Source organism: Lissotriton vulgaris, chromosome 11 (genome assembly GCF_964263255.1).
Source record: "Lissotriton vulgaris chromosome 11, aLisVul1.2, whole genome shotgun sequence".
NCBI classification, from domain to species: Eukaryota; Metazoa; Chordata; class Amphibia; order Caudata; family Salamandridae; genus Lissotriton; species Lissotriton vulgaris.
Window position 1 is genome coordinate 483,859,662 of NC_141699.1, and position 19,652 is coordinate 483,879,313.

The window sequence follows — 19,652 nt, forward strand, 5'->3', positions numbered from 1 at the left end:
ACGCTGCAAGCAGGATTCGAACCTGCGCAGGGAAACCCCATTGGATTTCGAGTCCAACGCCTTAACCAGTCGGCCATCGCAGCTGCATGAGTATGATGTCACTGTTGTCGTATACGAGCCATGCTCTGCTCATGTCAGGCGGAGACCAAAAAAATTAAGTAACGGAAGGACGGGGCACGTACCAGCAGTGCCCTGTTGTCCTCACTTATTTCGCATACTTTCATACAATTAATAAAAATAGCAATACGCATCACTCAAAGTGAGTGACAGGGCACCGATGAGTGGTAATCAATCACTGCACAATTCTATCCTCGTTTCCCTATATTACGGCGGTGGCAACAGGCCCTTAAGTGTACTCAGAAAGAGTCCAAAAGCTTAAAGAAGTCACGCTTCATAAAAAAAAGCACTCTTTTCATGACTTGTCTAGATCAGGCAGGACAGGTCCAGACTACAAACCCTTCCGAGGCACCAGCTCTCTAAAACACTTCCTAGGTGTGGAAATTGTTTCAATGTTTACATCTAGTTTGAGTTTTTGCCGTTTAACTCTGTGACTTGATGAGGATTGCGTAACAAGAAGTAAACATTTACTTAACTAAACCAAATGGTGTTCATGCAAAATCTCATGACGCTGCAAGCAGGATTCGAACCTACGCGGGGAAACCCCATTGGATTTCAAGTCCAACGCCTTAACCACTCGGCCATCGCAGCTGCGTCCGTATGATGTCACGGTTGTCGTATACGAGCCATGCACTACTCACGTCAGGCCGAGACATAAAAAATAAAGTTACAGAAGGACGGGGCACGTACCAGCAGTGCCCTGTTGTCCTCACTTATTTTGCGTGCTTTCATACAATTAATAAAAATAGCAATATGCATCACTCAAATTGAGTGACAGGGCACCGATGAGCGGTAATCAATCACTGCACATTTCTATCCTCGTTTCCCTATATCACGGCGGTGGCAACGGGCCCTTAAGTGTACTCAGAAAGAGTCCAAAAGCTTAAACAAGACACGCTTCATAAAAAAAAGTACTCTTTTCATGACTTGTCTAGATCAGGTAGGACAGGTCCAGACTACAAACCCTTCCGAGGCACCTGCTCTCTAAAACACTTCCTGGGTGTGGAAATTGTCTCAATGTTTACATCTAGTTTGAGTTTTTGCAGTTTAACTCTGTGACTTGATGAGGATTGCGTAATGAGAAGTGAACATTTACTTAACTTAACCAAATGGTGTTCATGCAAAATCTCATGCCGCTGCAAGCAGGATTCGAACCTACGTGGGGAAACCCGATTGGATTTCAAGTCCAACGCCTTAACCACTCGGCCATCGCAGCTGCGTGAGTATGATGTCACAGTTGTCGTATACGAGCCATGCACTACTCACGTCAGGCCGAGACATAAAAAATAAAGTAACAGAAGGACGGGACACGTACCAGCAGTGCCCTGTTGTCCTCACTTATTTGGCATGCTTTCATACAATTAATAAAAATAGCAATACGCATCACTCAAAGTGAGTGACAGGGCACCGATGAGGGGTAATCAATCACTGCACATTTCTATCCTCGTTTCCCTATATTACGGCGTTGGCAACGGGCCCTTAAGTGTACTCAGAAAGAGTCCAAAAGCTTAAACAAGACACGCTTCATAAAAAAAAGTACTCTTTTCATGACTTGTCTAGATCAGGCAGGACAGGTCCAGACTACGAACCCTTCCGAGCCACCTGCTCTCTAAAACACTCCCTGGGTGTGGAAATTGTCTCAATGTTTACATCTAGTTTGAGTTTTTGCCATTTAACTCTGTGACTTGATGAGGATTGCGTAACGAGAAGTGAACATTTCCTTAACTAAACCAAATGGTGTTCATGCAAAATCTCATGACGCTACAAGCAGGATTTGAACCTACGCGGGGAAACCCCAATGGATTTCAAGTGCAACGCCTTAACCACTCGGCCATCGCAGCTGCGAGAGTATGATGGCACAGTTGTCGTATACGAGCCATGCACTACTCACGTCAGGCCGAGACATAAAAAATAAAGTAACAGAAGGACGGGGCACGTACCAGCAGTGCCCTGTTGTCCTCACTTATTTTGCATGCTTTGATACAATTAATAAAAATAGCAATACGCATCACTCAAAGTGAGTGACAGGGCACCGATGAGCGGTAATCAATCACTGCACATTTCTATCCTCGTTTCCCTATATTACGGCGGTGGCAACGGGCCCTTAAGTGTACTCAGAAAGAGTCCAAAAGCTTAAACAAGACACGCTTCATAAAAAAAGTACTCTTTTCATGACTTGTCTAGATCAGGCAGGACAGGTCCAGACTACGAACCCTTCCGAGCCACCTGCTCTCTAAAACACTTCCTAGGTGTGGAAATTGTTTTAATGTTTACATCTAGTTTGAGTTTTTGCCATTTAACTCTGTGACTTGATGAGGATTGCGTAACGAGAAGTGAACATTTCCTTAACTAAACCAAATGGTGTTCATGCAAAATCATACTACGCTGCAAGCAGGATTCGAACCTGCGCAGGGAAACCCCATTGGATTTCGAGTCCAACGCCTTAATCAGTCGGCCATCGCAGCTGCATGAGTATGATGTCACTGTTGTCGTATACGAGCCATGCTCTGCTCATGTCAGGCGGAGACCAAAAAAATTAAGTAACGGAAGGACGGGGCACGTACCAGCAGTGCCCTGTTGTCCTCGCTTATTTTGCATGCTTTCATACAATTAATAAAAATAGCAACATGCATCACTCAAAGTGAGTGAAAGGGCACAGATGAGTGGTAATCAATCACTGCATGTTTCTACCCACTTTTCCCTATATTACGGCGGTGGTAACAGGCCCTTAAGTGTACTATGAAAGAGTCCAAAAGCCTAAACAAGACATGCATCATAAAAAAAAGTACTCTTTTCATGACTTGTCTAGATCAGGCAGGACAGGTCCAGACTACAAACCCTTCCGAGCCACCAGCTCTCTTAAACACTTCCTGGGTGTGGAAATTGTCTCAATGTTTACATCTAGTTTGAGTTTTTTCCATTTAACTCTGTGACTTGATGAGGATTGCGAACAAGAAGTGAACATTTCCTTAACTAAACCAAATGGTGTTCATGCAAAATCTCATGACGCTGCAAGCAGGATTCGAACCAGCGCAGGGAAACCCCATTGGATTTCGAGTCCAACGCCTTAACCACTCGGCCATCGCAGCTGCGTGAGTATGATGTCACTGTTGTCGTATACGAGCCATACTCTGCTCATGTCAGGCCGAGACCAAAAAATAAAGTAACAGAAGGACGGGGCACGTACCAGCAGTGCCCTGTTGTCCTCACTTATTTTGCATGCTTTCATACAATTAATAAAAATAGCAACATGCATCACTCAAAGTGAGTGAAAGGGCACCGATGAGCGGTAATCAATCACTGCACATTTCTATCCTCGTTTCCCTATATTACAGCGGTGGTAACGGGCCCTTAAGTGTACTCAGAAAGAGTCCAAAAGCTTAAACAAGACACGCTTCATAAAAAAAAGTACTCTTTTCATGACTTGTCTAGATCAGGCAGGACAGGTCCAGACTACGAACCCTTCCGAGCCACCTGCTCTCTAAAACACTTCCTGAGTGTGGAAATTGTCTCAATGTTTACATCTAGTTTGAGTTTTTGCAGTTTAACTCTGTGACTTGATGAGGATTGCGTAATGAGAAGTGAACATTTACTTAACTAAACCAAATGGTGTTCATGCAAAATCTCATGCCGCTGCAAGCAGGATTCAAACCTACGCAGGGAAACCCCATTGGATTTCAAGTCCAACTCCTTAACCACTCGGCCATCGCAGCTGCGTGAGTATGATGTCACAGTTGTCGTATACGAGCCATGCACTACTCACGTCAGGCCGAGATATAAAAAATAAAGTAACAGAAGGATGGGACACGTACCAGCAGTGCCCTGTTGTCCTCACTTATTTGGCATGCTTTCATACAATTAATAAAAATAGCAATACGCATCACTCAAAGTGAGTGACAGGGCACCGATGAGCGGTAATCAATCACTGCACATTTCTATCCTCGTTTCCCTATATTACGGCGGTGGCAACGGGCCCTTAAGTGTACTCAGAAAGAGTCCAAAAGCTTAAACAAGACAAGCTTCATAAAAAAAAGTACTCTTTTCATGACTTGTCTAGATCAGGCAGGACAGGTCCAGACTACGAACCCTTCCGAGCCACCTGCTCTCTAAAACACTTCCTGGGTGTGGAAATTGTCTCGATGTTTACATCTAGTTTGAGTTTTTGCCATTTAACTCTGTGACTTGATGAGGATTGCGTAACGAGAAGTGAACATTTCCTTAACTAAACCAAATGATGTTCATGCAAAATCTCATGACGCTACAAGCAGGATTCGAACCTACACGGGGAAACCCTATTGGATTTCAAGTCCAACGCCTTAACCACTCGGCCATCGCAGCTGCGTGAGTATGATGTCACTGTTGTCGTATACGAGCCATGCGCTACTCATGTCCGGTCGAGACCTAAAAAATAAAGTAACGGAAGGACGGGGCACATACCAGCAGTGCCCTGTTGTCCTCACTTATTTCGCATACTTTCATACAATTAATAAAAATAGCAATATGCATCACTCAAAATGAGTGACAGGGCACAGATGAGCGGTAATCAACCACTGCACATTTCTACCCTCGTTTCCATATATTACGGCGGTGGCAACGGGCCCTTAAGTGTACTCAGAAAGAGTCCAAAAGCCTAAACAAGACACGCTTCATAAAAAAAATTACTCATTTCGTAACTTGTCTAGATCAGGCAGGATAGGTCCAGACTACAAACCCTTCCGAGCCACCTGCTCTCTAAAACACTTCCTAGGTGTGGAAATTGTTTCAATGTTTACATCTAGTTTGAGTTTTTGCCATTTAACTCTGTGACTTGATGAGGATTGCGTAACGAGAAGTGAACATTTCCTTAACTAAACCAAATGGTGTTCATGCAAAATCACACTACGCTGATGACACACAGCTGGTCATCACACTCTCAGAAGGTCCCTCACCCTCAGCAACCAAATTCAGAGATGGCCTCGCGGCAGTCGCACAATGGATGACACTCAACTGCCTTCAGCTTAACGCCGGAAAAACGGAGGTCCTCCTCCTGGGAAAAAACCCCTCCCTCTGGAACCATCACTGGTGGCCCTCTGTGCTTGGCCCCACCCCCGTGCCAAAAGAAGTCGTCAAAAACCTTGGTGTTTGGCTCGACCCCTCACTTAGCTTTCAGTCCCACACCAAGAAAGTGGCATCCACGTGTGTGGGTCTCATGAGGAGCCTTTACCCCATACTCGGTTTTTTTGACGCAAAGACCCGCCAACTCATTATGCAAGCCATGATCCTTGCCCGGCTGGACTACGCTAATGTCCTGCTCTTGGGGGCAAACAAAGCTGAACTAGCAAGACTGCAGCGAATCCAGAACTCGGCCGCCAGAGCAGTGGTAGGGCTCCCACGCAGGTGCTCTGCCAGGCTCACCATTCGAAATTTGCACTGGCTGCCAATCGAATCACGGATCCAATTCAAAACATTGACTATGGCATTTAAAATCCTCAAGTCGGACTGCCCTGAACTCCTGCGCCCACTCCTGGTACCATACACGCCCCAGCGCAACCTGCGCTCTCTGGGACAACACCTCGTGATGGTCCCCCGAACTAAGCTCTGCAGACAGGGCGGACGCTCCTTTAAGGTCCTAGGTGCTAAGCTTTGGAACTCCCTACCTCCGCACATCCGCGCCCTTTCCAATCTGATTGCTTTCCGAAAAGCACTCAAAACCCATCTTTTCACTGTCATCTAACCCCTCTGCTGATTCCCCCCCCCCGCCCCCCCCCCCTCAGGTACTGGTTAGGATCAGCGCCGGGACGCTCCGTTGCTGGGGCAGCTGTTTGCGCTTAACAAATAAAAAAATAAAATAAAAAAAAAAGCAGGATTCAAACGTGCGCAGGGAAACCCCATTGGATTTCGAGTCCAACGCCTTAACCACTCGGCCATCGCAGCTGCATGAGTATGATGTCACTGTTGTCGTATACGAGCCATGCTCTGCTCATGTCAGGCGGAGACCAAAAAAATAAAGTAACGGAAGGACGGGGCATGTACCAGCAGTGCCCTGTTGTCCTCACTTATTTTGCATGCTTTCATACAATTAATAAAAATAGCAACATGCATCACTCAAAGTGAGTGAAAGGGCACAGATGAGTGGTAATCAATCACTGCATGTTTCTACCCACTTTTCCCTATATTACGGCGGTGGTAACAGGCCCTTAAGTGTACTAAGAAAGAGTCCAAAAGCCTAAACAAGACATGCATCATAAAAAAAAGTACTCTTTTCATGACTTGTCTAGATCATGCAGGACAGGTCCAGACTACAAACCCTTCTGAGCCACCAGCTCTCTAAAACACTTCCTGGGTGTGGAAATTGTCTCAATGTTTACATCTAGTTTGAGTTTTTTCCATTTAACTCTGTAACTTGATGAGGATTGCGAACAAGAAGTGAACATTTCCTTAACTAAACCAAATGGTGTTCATGCAAAATCACACTACCCTGCAAGCAGGATTCGAACCTGCGCAGGGAAACCCCATTGGATTTTGAGTCCAACGCCTTAACCACTCGGCCATCGCAGCTGCATGAGTATAATGTCACTGTTGTCGTATACGAGCCATACTCTGCTCATGTCAGGCCGAGACCAAAAAATAAAGTAACAGAAGGACGGGGCACGTACCAGCAGTGCCCTGTTGTCCTCACTTATTTTGCATGCTTTCAGACAATTAATAAAAATAGCAATACGCATCACTCAAAGTGAGTGACAGGGCACCGATGAGCGGTAATCAATCACTGCAGATTTCTATCCTCGTTTCCCTATATTACGGCGGTGGCAACGGGCCCTTAAGTGTACTCAGAAAGAGTCCAAAAGCTTAAACAAGACACGCTTCATAAAAAAAAGTACTCTTTTCATGACTTGTCTAGATCAGGCAGGACAGGTCCAGACTACGAACCCTTCCGAGCCACCTGCTCTCTAAAACACTTCCTAGGTGTGGAAATTGTTTCAATGTTTACATCTAGTTTGAGTTTTTGCAGTTTAACTCTGTGACTTGATGAGGATTGCGTAATGAGAAGTGAACATTTACTTAACTAAACCAAATGGTGTTCATGCAAAATCTCATGCCGCTGCAAGCAGGATTCAAACCTACGCAGGGAAACCTCATTGGATTTCAAGTCCAACGCCTTAACCACTCGGCCATCGCAGCTGCGTGAGTATGATGTCACTGTTGTCGTATACGAGCCATGCGCTACTCATGTCAGGTCGAGACCTAAAAAATAAAGTAACGGAAGGACGGGGCACATACCAGCAGTGCCCTGTTGTCCTCACTTATTTCGCATACTTTCATACAATTAATAAAAATAGCAATATGCATCACTCAAAATGAGTGACAGGGCACAGATGAGCGGTAATCAATCACTGCACATTTCTACCCTCGTTTCCATATATTACGGCGGTGGCAACGGGCCCTTAAGTGTACTCAGAAAGAGTCCAAAAGCCTAAACAAGACACGCTTCATAAAAAAAATTACTCATTTCGTAACTTGTCTAGATCAGGCAGGATAGGTCCAGACTACAAACCCTTCCGAGCCACCTGCTCTCTAAAACACTTCCTAGGTGTGGAAATTGTTTCAATGTTTACATCTAGTTTGAGTTTTTGCCATTTAACTCTGTGACTTGATGAGGATTGCGTAACGAGAAGTGATCATTTCCTTAACTAAACCAAATGGTGTTCATGCAAAATCACACTACGCTGCAAGCAGGATTCGAACCTGCGCAGGGAAACCCCATTGGATTTCGAGTCCAACACCTTAACCACTCGGCCATCGCAGCTATATGAGTATGATGTCACTGTTGTCGTATACGAGCCATGCTCTGCTCATGTCAGGCGGAGACCAAAAAAATAAAGTAACGGAAGGACGGGGCACGTACCAGCAGTGCCCTGTTGTCCTTCATTATTTTGCATGCTTTCATACAATTAATAAAAATAGCAACATGCATCACTCAAAGTGAGTGAAAGGGCACAGATGAGTGGTAATCAATCACTGCATGTTTCTACCCACTTTTCCCTATATTACGGCGGTGGTAACAGGCCCTTAAGTGTACTAAGAAAGAGTCCAAAAGCCTAAACAAGACATGCATCATAAAAAAAAAGTACTCTTTTCATGACTTGTCTAGATCAGGCAGGACAGGTCCAGACTACAAACCCTTCTGAGCCACCAGCTCTCTAAAACACTTCCTGGGTGTGGAAATTGTCTCAATGTTTACTTCTAGTTTGAGTTTTTGCCATTTAACTCTGTGACTTGATGAGGATTGCGTAACGAGAAGTGATCATTTCCTTAACTAAACCAAATGGTGTTCATGCAAAATCACACTACGCTGCAAGCAGGATTCGAATCTGCGCAGGGAAACCCCATTGGATTTCGAGTCCAACGCCTTAACCACTCGGCCATCGCAGCTATATGAGTATGATGTCACTGTTGTCGTATACGAGCCATGCTCTGCTCATGTCAGGCGGAGACCAAAAAAATAAAGTAACGGAAGGACGGGGCACGTACCAGCAGTGCCCTGTTGTCCTTCATTATTTTGCATGCTTTCATACAATTAATAAAAATAGCAACATGCATCACTCAAAGTGAGTGAAAGGGCACAGATGAGTGGTAATCAATCACTGCATGTTTCTACCCACTTTTCCCTATATTACGGCGGTGGTAACAGGCCCTTAAGTGTACTAAGAAAGAGTCCAAAAGCCTAAACAAGACATGCATTATAAAAAAAAGTACTCTTTTCATGACTTGTCTAGATCAGGCAGGACAGGTCCAGACTACAAACCCTTCTGAGCCACCAGCTCTCTAAAACACTTCCTGGGTGTGGAAATTGTCTCAATGTTTACATCTAGTTTGAGTTTTTTCCATTTAACTCTGTAACTTGAGGATTGTGAACAAGAAGTGAACATTTCCTTAACTAAACCAAATGGTGTTCATGCAAAATCACACTACGCTGCAAGCAGGATTCGAACCTGCGCAGGGAAACCCCATTGGATTTCAAGTCCAACGCCTTAACCACTCGGCCATCGCAGCTGCATGAGTATGATGTCACTGTTGTCGTATACGAGCCATACTCTGCTCATGTCAGGCCGAGACCAAAAAATAAAGTAACAGAAGGACGGGGCACGTACCAGCAGTGCCCTGTTGTCCTCACTTATTTTGCATGCTTTCATACAATTAATAAAAATAGCAACATGCATCACTCAAAGTGAGTGAAAAGGCACAGATGAGTGGTAATCAATCATTGCGCATTTCTACCCTCTTTTCCCTATATTACGGCGGTGGTAACGGGCCCTTAAGTGTACTAAGAAAGAGTCCAAAAGCCTAAACAAGACACGCTTCATAAAAAAATAATTACTCTTTTCATGACTTGTCTAGATCATGCTGGACAGGTCCAGACTACGAACCCTTCCGAGGCACCTGCTCTCTAAAACACTTCCTGGGTGTGGAAATTGTCTCAATGTTTACATCTAGTTTGAGTTTTTGCCGTTTAACTCTGTGACTTGATGAGGATTGCGTAACAAGAAGTAAACATTTACTTAACTAAACCAAATGGTGTTCATGCAAAATCACACTACGCTGCAAGCAGGATTCGAACCTGCGCAGGGAAACCCCATTGGATTTCAAGTCCAACGCCTTAACCACTCGGCCATCGCAGCTGCGTCCGTATGATGTCACAGTTGTCGTATAGGAGCCATGCACTACTCACGTCAGGCCGAGACATAAAAAATAAAGTTACAGAAGGACGGGGCACGTACCAGCAGTGCCCTGTTGTCCTCACTTATTTTGCATGCTTTCATACAATTAATAAAAATAGCAATATGCATCACTCAAAGTGAGTGACAGGGCACCGATGAGCGGTAATCAATCACTGCACATTTCTATCCTCGTTTCCCTATATCACGGCGGTGGCAACGGGCCCTTAAGTGTACTCAGAAAGAGTCCAAAAGCTTAAACAAGACACGCTTCATAAAAAAAAGTACTCTTTTCATGACTTGTCTAGATCAGGTAGGACAGGTCCAGACTACAAACCCTTCCGAGGCACCTGCTCTCTAAAACACTTCCTGGGTGTGGAAATTGTCTCAATGTTTACATCTAGTTTGAGTTTTTGCAGTTTAACTCTGTGACTTGATGAGGATTGCGTAATGAGAAGTGAACATTTACTTAACTTAACCAAATGGTGTTCATGCAAAATCTCATGCCGCTGCAAGCAGGATTCGAACCTACGTGGGGAAACCCGATTGGATTTCAAGTCCAACGCCTTAACCACTCGGCCATCGCAGCTGCGTGAGTATGATGTCACAGTTGTCGTATACGAGCCATGCACTACTCACGTCAGGCCGAGACATAAAAAATAAAGTAACAGAAGGACGGGACACGTACCAGCAGTGCCCTGTTGTCCTCACTTATTTGGCATGCTTTCATACAATTAATAAAAATAGCAATACGCATCACTCAAAGTGAGTGACAGGGCACCGATGAGCGGTAATCAATCACTGCACATTTCTATCCTCGTTTCCCTATATTACGGCGTTGGCAACGGGCCCTTAAGTGTACTCAGAAAGAGTCCAAAAGCTTAAACAAGACACGCTTCATAAAAAAAAGTACTCTTTTCATGACTTGTCTAGATCAGGCAGGACAGGTCCAGACTACGAACCCTTCCGAGCCACCTGCTCTCTAAAACACTCCCTGGGTGTGGAAATTGTCTCAATGTTTACATCTAGTTTGAGTTTTTGCCATTTAACTCTGTGACTTGATGAGGATTGCGTAACGAGAAGTGAACATTTCCTTAACTAAACCAAATGGTGTTCATGCAAAATCTCATGACGCTACAAGCAGGATTTGAACCTACGCGGGGAAACCCCAATGGATTTCAAGTCCAACGCCTTAACCACTCGGCCATCGCAGCTGCGAGAGTATGATGGCACAGTTGTCGTATACGAGCCATGCACTACTCACGTCAGGCCGAGACATAAAAAATAAAGTAACAGAAGGACGGGGCACGTACCAGCAGTGCCCTGTTGTCCTCACTTATTTTGCATGCTTTGATACAATTAATAAAAATAGCAATACGCATCACTCAAAGTGAGTGACAGGGCACCGATGAGCGGTAATCAATCACTGCACATTTCTATCCTCGTTTCCCTATATTACGGCGGTGGCAACGGGCCCTTAAGTGTACTCAGAAAGAGTCCAAAAGCTTAAACAAGACACGCTTCATAAAAAAAAGTACTCTTTTCATGACTTGTCTAGATCAGGCAGGACAGGTCCAGACTACGAACCCTTCCGAGCCACCTGCTCTCTAAAACACTTCCTGAGTGTGGAAATTGTCTCAATGTTTACATCTAGTTTGAGTTTTTGCAGTTTAACTCTGTGACTTGATGAGGATTGCGTAATGAGAAGTGAACATTTACTTAACTAAACCAAATGGTGTTCATGCAAAATCTCATGCCGCTGCAAGCAGGATTCAAACCTACGCAGGGAAACCTCATTGGATTTCAAGTCCAACGCCTTAACCACTCGGCCATCGCAGCTGCGTGAGTATGATGTCACTGTTGTCGTATACGAGCCATGCGCTACTCATGTCAGGTCGAGACCTAAAAAATAAAGTAACGGAAGGACGGGGCACATACCAGCAGTGCCCTGTTGTCCTCACTTATTTCGCATACTTTCATACAATTAATAAAAATAGCAATATGCATCACTCAAAATGAGTGACAGGGCACAGATGAGCGGTAATCAATCACTGCACATTTCTACCCTCGTTTCCATATATTACGGCGGTGGCAACGGGCCCTTAAGTGTACTCAGAAAGAGTCCAAAAGCCTAAACAAGACACGCTTCATAAAAAAAATTACTCATTTCGTAACTTGTCTAGATCAGGCAGGATAGGTCCAGACTACAAACCCTTCCGAGCCACCTGCTCTCTAAAACACTTCCTAGGTGTGGAAATTGTTTCAATGTTTACATCTAGTTTGAGTTTTTGCCATTTAACTCTGTGACTTGATGAGGATTGCGTAACGAGAAGTGATCATTTCCTTAACTAAACCAAATGGTGTTCATGCAAAATCACACTACGCTGCAAGCAGGATTCGAACCTGCGCAGGGAAACCCCATTGGATTTCGAGTCCAACACCTTAACCACTCGGCCATCGCAGCTATATGAGTATGATGTCACTGTTGTCGTATACGAGCCATGCTCTGCTCATGTCAGGCGGAGACCAAAAAAATAAAGTAACGGAAGGACGGGGCACGTACCAGCAGTGCCCTGTTGTCCTTCATTATTTTGCATGCTTTCATACAATTAATAAAAATAGCAACATGCATCACTCAAAGTGAGTGAAAGGGCACAGATGAGTGGTAATCAATCACTGCATGTTTCTACCCACTTTTCCCTATATTACGGCGGTGGTAACAGGCCCTTAAGTGTACTAAGAAAGAGTCCAAAAGCCTAAACAAGACATGCATCATAAAAAAAAAGTACTCTTTTCATGACTTGTCTAGATCAGGCAGGACAGGTCCAGACTACAAACCCTTCTGAGCCACCAGCTCTCTAAAACACTTCCTGGGTGTGGAAATTGTCTCAATGTTTACTTCTAGTTTGAGTTTTTGCCATTTAACTCTGTGACTTGATGAGGATTGCGTAACGAGAAGTGATCATTTCCTTAACTAAACCAAATGGTGTTCATGCAAAATCACACTACGCTGCAAGCAGGATTCGAATCTGCGCAGGGAAACCCCATTGGATTTCGAGTCCAACGCCTTAACCACTCGGCCATCGCAGCTATATGAGTATGATGTCACTGTTGTCGTATACGAGCCATGCTCTGCTCATGTCAGGCGGAGACCAAAAAAATAAAGTAACGGAAGGACGGGGCACGTACCAGCAGTGCCCTGTTGTCCTTCATTATTTTGCATGCTTTCATACAATTAATAAAAATAGCAACATGCATCACTCAAAGTGAGTGAAAGGGCACAGATGAGTGGTAATCAATCACTGCATGTTTCTACCCACTTTTCCCTATATTACGGCGGTGGTAACAGGCCCTTAAGTGTACTAAGAAAGAGTCCAAAAGCCTAAACAAGACATGCATTATAAAAAAAAGTACTCTTTTCATGACTTGTCTAGATCAGGCAGGACAGGTCCAGACTACAAACCCTTCTGAGCCACCAGCTCTCTAAAACACTTCCTGGGTGTGGAAATTGTCTCAATGTTTACATCTAGTTTGAGTTTTTTCCATTTAACTCTGTAACTTGAGGATTGTGAACAAGAAGTGAACATTTCCTTAACTAAACCAAATGGTGTTCATGCAAAATCACACTACGCTGCAAGCAGGATTCGAACCTGCGCAGGGAAACCCCATTGGATTTCGAGTCCAACGCCTTAACCACTCGGCCATCGCAGCTGCATGAGTATGATGTCACTGTTGTCGTATACGAGCCATACTCTGCTCATGTCAGGCCGAGACCAAAAAATAAAGTAACAGAAGGACGGGGCACGTACCAGCAGTGCCCTGTTGTCCTCACTTATTTTGCATGCTTTCATACAATTAATAAAAATAGCAACATGCATCACTCAAAGTGAGTGAAAAGGCACAGATGAGTGGTAATCAATCATTGCGCATTTCTACCCTCTTTTCCCTATATTACGGCGGTGGTAACGGGCCCTTAAGTGTACTAAGAAAGAGTCCAAAAGCCTAAACAAGACACGCTTCATAAAAAAATAATTACTCTTTTCATGACTTGTCTAGATCATGCTGGACAGGTCCAGACTACGAACCCTTCCGAGGCACCTGCTCTCTAAAACACTTCCTGGGTGTGGAAATTGTCTCAATGTTTACATCTAGTTTGAGTTTTTGCCGTTTAACTCTGTGACTTGATGAGGATTGCGTAACAAGAAGTAAACATTTACTTAACTAAACCAAATGGTGTTCATGCAAAATCACACTACGCTGCAAGCAGGATTCGAACCTGCGCAGGGAAACCCCATTGGATTTCAAGTCCAACGCCTTAACCACTCGGCCATCGCAGCTGCGTCCGTATGATGTCACAGTTGTCGTATAGGAGCCATGCACTACTCACGTCAGGCCGAGACATAAAAAATAAAGTTACAGAAGGACGGGGCACGTACCAGCAGTGCCCTGTTGTCCTCACTTATTTTGCATGCTTTCATACAATTAATAAAAATAGCAATATGCATCACTCAAAGTGAGTGACAGGGCACCGATGAGCGGTAATCAATCACTGCACATTTCTATCCTCGTTTCCCTATATCACGGCGGTGGCAACGGGCCCTTAAGTGTACTCAGAAAGAGTCCAAAAGCTTAAACAAGACACGCTTCATAAAAAAAAGTACTCTTTTCATGACTTGTCTAGATCAGGTAGGACAGGTCCAGACTACAAACCCTTCCGAGGCACCTGCTCTCTAAAACACTTCCTGGGTGTGGAAATTGTCTCAATGTTTACATCTAGTTTGAGTTTTTGCAGTTTAACTCTGTGACTTGATGAGGATTGCGTAATGAGAAGTGAACATTTACTTAACTTAACCAAATGGTGTTCATGCAAAATCTCATGCCGCTGCAAGCAGGATTCGAACCTACGTGGGGAAACCCAATTGGATTTCAAGTCCAACGCCTTAACCACTCGGCCATCGCAGCTGCGTGAGTATGATGTCACAGTTGTCGTATACGAGCCATGCACTACTCACGTCAGGCCGAGACATAAAAAATAAAGTAACAGAAGGACGGGACACGTACCAGCAGTGCCCTGTTGTCCTCACTTATTTGGCATGCTTTCATACAATTAATAAAAATAGCAATACGCATCACTCAAAGTGAGTGACAGGGCACCGATGAGCGGTAATCAATCACTGCACATTTCTATCCTCGTTTCCCTATATTACGGCGTTGGCAACGGGCCCTTAAGTGTACTCAGAAAGAGTCCAAAAGCTTAAACAAGACACGCTTCATAAAAAAAAGTACTCTTTTCATGACTTGTCTAGATCAGGCAGGACAGGTCCAGACTACGAACCCTTCCGAGCCACCTGCTCTCTAAAACACTCCCTGGGTGTGGAAATTGTCTCAATGTTTACATCTAGTTTGAGTTTTTGCCATTTAACTCTGTGACTTGATGAGGATTGCGTAACGAGAAGTGAACATTTCCTTAACTAAACCAAATGGTGTTCATGCAAAATCTCATGACGCTACAAGCAGGATTTGAACCTACGCGGGGAAACCCCAATGGATTTCAAGTCCAACGCCTTAACCACTCGGCCATCGCAGCTGCGAGAGTATGATGGCACAGTTGTCGTATACGAGCCATGCACTACTCACGTCAGGCCGAGACATAAAAAATAAAGTAACAGAAGGACGGGGCACGTACCAGCAGTGCCCTGTTGTCCTCACTTATTTTGCATGCTTTGATACAATTAATAAAAATAGCAATACGCATCACTCAAAGTGAGTGACAGGGCACCGATGAGCGGTAATCAATCACTGCACATTTCTATCCTCGTTTCCCTATATTACGGCGGTGGCAACGGGCCCTTAAGTGTACTCAGAAAGAGTCCAAAAGCTTAAACAAGACACGCTTCATAAAAAAAAGTACTCTTTTCATGACTTGTCTAGATCAGGCAGGACAGGTCCAGACTACGAACCCTTCCGAGCCACCTGCTCTCTAAAACACTTCCTAGGTGTGGAAATTGTTTTAATGTTTACATCTAGTTTGAGTTTTTGCCATTTAACTCTGTGACTTGATGAGGATTGCGTAACGAGAAGTGAACATTTCCTTAACTAAACCAAATGGTGTTCATGCAAAATCATACTACGCTGCAAGCAGGATTCGAACTTGCGCAGGGAAACCCCATTGGATTTCGAGTCCAACGCCTTAACCAGTCGGCCATCGCAGCTGCATGAGTATGATGTCACTGTTGTCGTATACGAGCCATGCTCTGCTCATGTCAGGCGGAGACCAAAAAAATTAAGTAACGGAAGGACGGGGCACGTACCAGCAGTGCCCTGTTGTCCTCACTTATTTCGCATACTTTCATACAATTAATAAAAATAGCAATACGCATCACTCAAAGTGAGTGACAGGGCACCGATGAGTGGTAATCAATCACTGCACATTTCTATCCTCGTTTCCCTATATTACGGCGGTGGCAACAGGCCCTTAAGTGTACTCAGAAAGAGTCCAAAAGCTTAAAGAAGACACGCTTCATAAAAAAAAGCACTCTTTTCATGACTTGTCTAGATCAGGCAGGACAGGTCCAGACTACAAACCCTTCCGAGGCACCAGCTCTCTAAAACACTTCCTAGGTGTGGAAATTGTTTCAATGTTTACATCTAGTTTGAGTTTTTGCCGTTTAACTCTGTGACTTGATGAGGATTGCGTAACAAGAAGTAAACATTTACTTAACTAAACCAAATGGTGTTCATGCAAAATCTCATGACGCTGCAAGCAGGATTCGAACCTACGCGGGGAAACCCCATTGGATTTCAAGTCCAACGCCTTAACCACTCGGCCATCGCAGCTGCGTCCGTATGATGTCACGGTTGTCGTATACGAGCCATGCACTACTCACGTCAGGCCGAGACATAAAAAATAAAGTTACAGAAGGACGGGGCACGTACCAGCAGTGCCCTGTTGTCCTCACTTATTTTGCGTGCTTTCATACAATTAATAAAAATAGCAATATGCATCACTCAAAGTGAGTGACAGGGCACCGATGAGCGGTAATCAATCACTGCACATTTCTATCCTCGTTTCCCTATATCAAGGCGGTGGCAACGGGCCCTTAAGTGTACTCAGAAAGAGTCCAAAAGCTTAAACAAGACACGCTTCATAAAAAAAAGTACTCTTTTCATGACTTGTCTAGATCAGGTAGGACAGGTCCAGACTACAAACCCTTCCGAGGCACCTGCTCTCTAAAACACTTCCTGGGTGTGGAAATTGTCTCAATGTTTACATCTAGTTTGAGTTTTTGCAGTTTAACTCTGTGACTTGATGAGGATTGCGTAATGAGAAGTGAACATTTACTTAACTTAACCAAATGGTGTTCATGCAAAATCTAATGCCGCTGCAAGCAGGATTAGAACCTACGTGGGGTAACCCGATTGGATTTCAAGTCCAACGCCTTAACCACTCGGCCATCGCAGCTGCGTGAGTATGATGTCACAGTTGTCGTATACGAGCCATGCACTACTCACGTCAGGCCGAGACATAAAAAATAAAGTAACAGAAGGACGGGACACGTACCAGCAGTGCCCTGTTGTCCTCACTTATTTGGCATGCTTTCATACAATTAATAAAAATAGCAATACGCATCACTCAAAGTGAGTGACAGGGCACCGATGAGCGGTAATCAATCACTGCACATTTCTATCCTCGTTTCCCTATATTACGGCGTTGGCAACGGGCCCTTAAGTGTACTCAGAAAGAGTCCAAAAGCTTAAACAAGACACGCTTCATAAAAAAAAGTACTCTTTTCATGACTTGTCTAGATCAGGCAGGACAGGTCCAGACTACGAACCCTTCCGAGCCACCTGCTCTCTAAAACACTCCCTGGGTGTGGAAATTGTCTCAATGTTTACATCTAGTTTGAGTTTTTGCCATTTAACTCTGTGACTTGATGAGGATTGCGTAACGAGAAGTGAACATTTCCTTAACTAAACCAAATGGTGTTCATGCAAAATCTCATGACGCTACAAGCAGGATTTGAACCTACGCGGGGAAACCCCAATGGATTTCAAGTCCAACGCCTTAACCACTCGGCCATCGCAGCTGCGAGAGTATGATGGCACAGTTGTCGTATACGAGCCATGCACTACTCACGTCAGGCCGAGACATAAAAAATAAAGTAACAGAAGGACGGGGCACGTACCAGCAGTGCCCTGTTGTCCTCACTTATTTTGCATGCTTTGATACAATTAATAAAAATAGCAATACGCATCACTCAAAGTGAGTGACAGGGCACCGATGAGCGGTAATCAATCACTGCACATTTCTATCCTCGTTTCCCTATATTACGGCGGTGGCAACGGGCCCTTAAGTGTACTCAGAAAGAGTCCAAAAGCTTAAACAAGACACGCTTCATAAAAAAAGTACTCTTTTCATGACTTGTCTAGATCAGGCAGGACAGGTCCAGACTACGAACCCTTCCGAGCCACCTGCTCTCTAAAACACTTCCTAGGTGTGGAAATTGTTTTAATGTTTACATCTAGTTTGAGTTTTTGCCATTTAACTCTGTGACTTGATGAGGATTGCGTAACGAGAAGTGAACATTTCCTTAACTAAACCAAATGGTGTTCATGCAAAATCATACTACGCTGCAAGCAGGATTCAAACCTGCGCAGGGAAACCCCATTGGATTTCGAGTCCAACGCCTTAACCAGTCGGCCATCGCAGCTGCATGAGTATGATGTCACTGTTGTCGTATACGAGCCATGCTCTGCTCATGTCAGGCGGAGACCAAAAAAATTAAGTAACGGAAGGACGGGGCACGTACCAGCAGTGCCCTGTTGTCCTCGCTTATTTTGCATGCTTTCATACAATTAATAAAAATAGCAACATGCATCACTCAAAGTGAGTGAAAGGGCACAGATGAGTGGTAATCAATCACTGCATGTTTCTACCCACTTTTCCCTATATTACGGCGGTGGTAACAGGCCCTTAAGTGTACTATGAAAGAGTCCAAAAGCCTAAACAAGACATGCATCATAAAAAAAAGTACTCTTTTCATGACTTGTCTAGATCAGGCAGGACAGGTCCAGACTACAAACCCTTCCGAGCCACCAGCTCTCTTAAACACTTCCTGGGTGTGGAAATTGTCTCAATGTTTACATCTAGTTTGAGTTTTTTCCATTTAACTCTGTGACTTGATGAGGATTGCGAACAAGAAGTGAACATTTCCTTAACTAAACCAAATGGTGTTCATGCAAAATCTCATGACGCTGCAAGCAGGATTCGAACCAGCGCAGGGAAACCCCATTGGATTTCGAGTCCAACGCCTTAACCACTCGGCCATCGCAGCTGCGTGAGTATGATGTCACTGTTGTCGTATACGAGCCATACTCTGCTCATGTCAGGCCGAGACCAAAAAATAAAGTAACAGAAGGACGGGGCACGTACCAGCAGTGCCCTGTTGTCCTCACTTATTTTGCATGCTTTCATACAATTAATAAAAATAGCAACATGCATCACTCAAAGTGAGTGAAAGGGCACCGATGAGCGGTAATCAATCACTGCACATTTCTATCCTCGTTTCCCTATATTACAGCGGTGGTAACGGGCCCTTAAGTGTACTCAGAAAGAGTCCAAAAGCTTAAACAAGACACGCTTCATAAAAAAAAGTACTCTTTTCATGACTTGTCTAGATCAGGCAGGACAGGTCCAGACTACGAACCCTTCCGAGCCACCTGCTCTCTAAAACACTTCCTGAGTGTGGAAATTGCCTCAATGTTTACATCTAGTTTGAGTTTTTGCAGTTTAACTCTGTGACTTGATGAGGATTGCGTAATGAGAAGTGAACATTTACT

General features: G+C 44.4%; 20 non-coding genes across 20 annotated transcripts; all 20 read right to left on the bottom strand.

Moving 5' to 3' along the window:
* Position 1: 1 nt before the first annotated feature.
* TRNAS-CGA (transfer RNA serine (anticodon CGA)) lies at positions 2-83 on the bottom strand. Its single transcript has one exon. It is a non-coding gene; the product is annotated as a tRNA-Ser (tRNA).
* Positions 84-626: 543 nt separating this feature from the next.
* TRNAS-UGA (transfer RNA serine (anticodon UGA)) lies at positions 627-708 on the bottom strand. The gene has a single exon. It is a non-coding gene; the product is annotated as a tRNA-Ser (tRNA).
* A 543-nt stretch (positions 709-1,251) lies between these two features.
* Positions 1,252-1,333, bottom strand: TRNAS-UGA (transfer RNA serine (anticodon UGA)). Its single transcript has one exon. It is a non-coding gene; the product is annotated as a tRNA-Ser (tRNA).
* A 1,167-nt stretch (positions 1,334-2,500) lies between these two features.
* On the bottom strand, positions 2,501-2,582 carry TRNAS-CGA (transfer RNA serine (anticodon CGA)). Its single transcript has one exon. It is a non-coding gene; the product is annotated as a tRNA-Ser (tRNA).
* Positions 2,583-3,124: 542 nt separating this feature from the next.
* TRNAS-CGA (transfer RNA serine (anticodon CGA)) lies at positions 3,125-3,206 on the bottom strand. The gene has a single exon. It is a non-coding gene; the product is annotated as a tRNA-Ser (tRNA).
* A 3,366-nt stretch (positions 3,207-6,572) lies between these two features.
* TRNAL-CAA (transfer RNA leucine (anticodon CAA)) lies at positions 6,573-6,654 on the bottom strand. The gene has a single exon. It is a non-coding gene; the product is annotated as a tRNA-Leu (tRNA).
* A 1,167-nt stretch (positions 6,655-7,821) lies between these two features.
* Positions 7,822-7,903, bottom strand: TRNAS-CGA (transfer RNA serine (anticodon CGA)). The gene has a single exon. It is a non-coding gene; the product is annotated as a tRNA-Ser (tRNA).
* A 544-nt stretch (positions 7,904-8,447) lies between these two features.
* TRNAS-CGA (transfer RNA serine (anticodon CGA)) lies at positions 8,448-8,529 on the bottom strand. The gene has a single exon. It is a non-coding gene; the product is annotated as a tRNA-Ser (tRNA).
* A 539-nt stretch (positions 8,530-9,068) lies between these two features.
* TRNAS-UGA (transfer RNA serine (anticodon UGA)) lies at positions 9,069-9,150 on the bottom strand. Its single transcript has one exon. It is a non-coding gene; the product is annotated as a tRNA-Ser (tRNA).
* A 544-nt stretch (positions 9,151-9,694) lies between these two features.
* TRNAS-UGA (transfer RNA serine (anticodon UGA)) lies at positions 9,695-9,776 on the bottom strand. Its single transcript has one exon. It is a non-coding gene; the product is annotated as a tRNA-Ser (tRNA).
* A 543-nt stretch (positions 9,777-10,319) lies between these two features.
* Positions 10,320-10,401, bottom strand: TRNAS-UGA (transfer RNA serine (anticodon UGA)). The gene has a single exon. It is a non-coding gene; the product is annotated as a tRNA-Ser (tRNA).
* A 1,793-nt stretch (positions 10,402-12,194) lies between these two features.
* On the bottom strand, positions 12,195-12,276 carry TRNAS-CGA (transfer RNA serine (anticodon CGA)). Its single transcript has one exon. It is a non-coding gene; the product is annotated as a tRNA-Ser (tRNA).
* A 544-nt stretch (positions 12,277-12,820) lies between these two features.
* On the bottom strand, positions 12,821-12,902 carry TRNAS-CGA (transfer RNA serine (anticodon CGA)). Its single transcript has one exon. It is a non-coding gene; the product is annotated as a tRNA-Ser (tRNA).
* Positions 12,903-13,441: 539 nt separating this feature from the next.
* TRNAS-CGA (transfer RNA serine (anticodon CGA)) lies at positions 13,442-13,523 on the bottom strand. Its single transcript has one exon. It is a non-coding gene; the product is annotated as a tRNA-Ser (tRNA).
* A 544-nt stretch (positions 13,524-14,067) lies between these two features.
* Positions 14,068-14,149, bottom strand: TRNAS-UGA (transfer RNA serine (anticodon UGA)). The gene has a single exon. It is a non-coding gene; the product is annotated as a tRNA-Ser (tRNA).
* A 543-nt stretch (positions 14,150-14,692) lies between these two features.
* On the bottom strand, positions 14,693-14,774 carry TRNAS-UGA (transfer RNA serine (anticodon UGA)). Its single transcript has one exon. It is a non-coding gene; the product is annotated as a tRNA-Ser (tRNA).
* A 1,168-nt stretch (positions 14,775-15,942) lies between these two features.
* On the bottom strand, positions 15,943-16,024 carry TRNAS-CGA (transfer RNA serine (anticodon CGA)). The gene has a single exon. It is a non-coding gene; the product is annotated as a tRNA-Ser (tRNA).
* A 543-nt stretch (positions 16,025-16,567) lies between these two features.
* Positions 16,568-16,649, bottom strand: TRNAS-UGA (transfer RNA serine (anticodon UGA)). Its single transcript has one exon. It is a non-coding gene; the product is annotated as a tRNA-Ser (tRNA).
* Positions 16,650-18,441: 1,792 nt separating this feature from the next.
* On the bottom strand, positions 18,442-18,523 carry TRNAS-CGA (transfer RNA serine (anticodon CGA)). Its single transcript has one exon. It is a non-coding gene; the product is annotated as a tRNA-Ser (tRNA).
* Positions 18,524-19,065: 542 nt separating this feature from the next.
* TRNAS-CGA (transfer RNA serine (anticodon CGA)) lies at positions 19,066-19,147 on the bottom strand. Its single transcript has one exon. It is a non-coding gene; the product is annotated as a tRNA-Ser (tRNA).
* Positions 19,148-19,652: the final 505 nt, after the last annotated feature.